Source organism: Sinocyclocheilus anshuiensis, unplaced genomic scaffold, assembly GCF_001515605.1.
Source record: "Sinocyclocheilus anshuiensis isolate Anshui unplaced genomic scaffold, SAMN03320099.WGS_v1.1 scaffold1049, whole genome shotgun sequence".
Lineage (NCBI taxonomy): Eukaryota > Metazoa > Chordata > Actinopteri > Cypriniformes > Cyprinidae > Sinocyclocheilus > Sinocyclocheilus anshuiensis.
Genome location: NW_015557197.1, coordinates 346125 through 349021, shown reverse-complemented (window position 1 = coordinate 349021; position 2897 = coordinate 346125). Strand labels below are relative to the sequence as shown.

At 34.2% G+C, this 2897-nt stretch overlaps 1 protein-coding gene across 1 annotated transcript in view; it reads left to right on the top strand.

Moving 5' to 3' along the window:
- LOC107678834 (poly [ADP-ribose] polymerase 1-like) overlaps positions 1-2897 on the top strand; it is a 42682-nt gene that overhangs the window by 19128 nt on the left and 20657 nt on the right. The gene's annotated exons all lie outside the window — the stretch shown is intronic.

Genomic DNA, 2897 nt, shown 5'->3' with positions numbered 1-2897 from the left:
TATATATATATATATATACTGTGTGTGTATATATATATATATATACTGTGTGTGTATATATATATATATATACTGTGTGTGTATATATATATATATATACTGTGTGTGTATATATATATATATATACTGTGTGTGTATATATATATATATATACTGTGTGTGTATATATATATATTTTAGGGGTGTAACGGTACACAAACATGACAGCTCGGTACATACCTCGGTTGTGACATCACGGTTCGGTATGGTTTTGGTACAGCAGGAGGAAAAAAAACATATTTTTTTAAATTAAACAATGGCTTACTGAACAAATTGTTTTTTCTTTAAATAAATTCAATTACAATTCAAATTTTCTTAGGGATAAAAATCTACATCAGCTTCTCCTCTAAACTATAGGGAGCCCTTTTACATTACTGTAAGGTAACAATTAACAACAGAGCCCAAAATTCAATTACTATTTATTTTAATTACTATTTGGTTTTATATAATAATCAACACTCAAAAATTTTTTTATGCAAACATGTAAATTGGACATATTGCAGTTTTTAAATTAACTTCTAAATTATACAATTTCTATTTGTTGTTGAAATATAATCATTTACAGAGTGGCTGTCATAACTTGTTTCATAAAAGATTTATTTAAACATACAATAAATAATTAAGACATCACTAACAGGTAAAGGAAAATATAATGAAGTATACTTTGTCGTGTCGCGTCGCGCCACATCCAGTGTAGACAGCATCACCGATTATAATGGGTTCTATTGTATTTTGTCGCGCCACTCGCGTCCGGTGTAGACACCCACTTAGGAAATGTGATGTGACCGATGTGATAAGAGTTCTGGGCCGCGGCTCAGCCGGTATAAACACCAGCATTTGCCAAGTTTCCATCCAGTTTTTGCGCTGTTTTGTTATCGACAAAGAGAATGTGTAAAAAAAAAAAAAACATTGTGAAATTTGCTGTCTACAGCCTGTTTCCATCCAACTGGCCTTTTAACGATAAAATGGTGTGTGTGATGACGTCATCCCAAAAAAAAACTTGTTGCATAAGTTTTGGTGTATCGCAAAAAAATTGCCCTTGAGCTGTTTCCATACATAATTTCACCTATATTAAAATAAATTATATAGGCTAGTAGCCTGTTCTTTATCCATTTGAAACAAAACTTAATTATATAGCCTATTATTACATTTTATAGACCTACATAAAATTATTTTTATTAACAAGTGTCATGAGTTTTTTTTTTTTTTTTGTACTTTGTTGTAGACTATTTAGATACTTGATCATCAAGCAATAATCATAAACAGGAGCAGTTGTATTAGTATTATTTTTCTGATTAACTTTTATTAGGAAATAGGAATGTTCATTTCGGTTATTTTATTTCTCCTATAGCCTAACCGACAACCGACGGTCATTATTAACCGTTAACCGACAAGATTGTTAAATTACCATTAAATTAAATTTGAATTGATATGTGGCTGTGGCTCCCGCGCGCAGTTAAGCATTATTAACTCGACAACGTAGCCTGTTCATTGTCATAATAAAATACAGTCAGCCAAACATATTGAAAAAATATGCTATTTTATTTCCCCTCATTTCAGAACAAATCCTTTAAATTTAACGGTAGAACAGAATACTCAGAACATAACAAGAATAAAAATATAAGAAGCTACTAACAAGCCAAAACAAATTAATGTAAAATGTTGTACTTATCGCTCCAATATCCACGTAAAACAAGATCTTCAGAACAAAATAAATACATTATAACTTGCAACGTACTAAAGGAACATTAAATTAAGATATGTATGTTTGAGAGGTAACTCGTCAATTTAATAATATGAATAGGATTTAAAGCGCTTTTGAACTACAGGGAAACGGTGCTATAACGTGAGCAACACGGATGCTGCCTATAGGCAAATTCTGTCATGCGACAACACATTTATTTGCGTTAAAGCCCCTTTTCTAGACAAAAAGTGTTTCCAAACAAATTTTGCGACATTTGAAGTATCGATATAGAATTTATGCAGTAAAGTTAAACGGAAAAAGATTGTCGACACATGAGAAATTTTATCGATAAATGGCATTTCCATCAGCTATATCGGTAAAAATTTTGAAGCGCTAAATATTTTTTCGCAAACAAATTATTGGATGGAAACCTGGCTGTTGACTGAGTGGCTGCGATCAGCTCCGGTGCGCCGCAGACACATGCCGTGATGCGCAGATCAGCTCTAACGCCCCCGAACCTGCTGTTAAAAATGAACCATCCATTCATCATATCATCATGCTAAACTAAGAATTAGAATCATTGTAATGTGATGATCAAATATAGGTGCCAGTGGGTGGCGGGCGGATAATTTGAAGCAGCGGACTTGGGTGAAATTTGAGCTCACCGTGCATCTCTACACTACACTGACCTGGGTCGCCAGTAGCAAACAATGGAGCGTGCTCTGCTGGACAAACTAAGTAATTACACCATTTAGAAGCATTTAATCTGTGTTATATGTTCTGTAAAAAAATGTTCATATCGGCGGCATATTTGCAGATACCTATATATCTGCGACAGGCTCATATCGGCAAAACGATATATCGGTCGGGCTCTAGTTTTAATGAAGTCTTTCCACAATTAAAACACATTGAGCAATTACATCAGGCATGATTTGTTTATTCATGTATATTTCGCGTGAAAACTAGTAATAAAGATGAAGGGATGATCGCGCTCCTCGCTGCCGTTAGAACTGAGGCTTCTATACAGCGATCTGTCTCGCCACAGCAAAGTGCGCCAAAACGGCATGTATTGTCTGAATTTCCTGAAAAAATGGAATGAATTGTTCGGTACACATGCGTACCGAACCTGAAAGACCCGTACTGAACATTTTCGGTACGGAAAAGTGTACCGTTA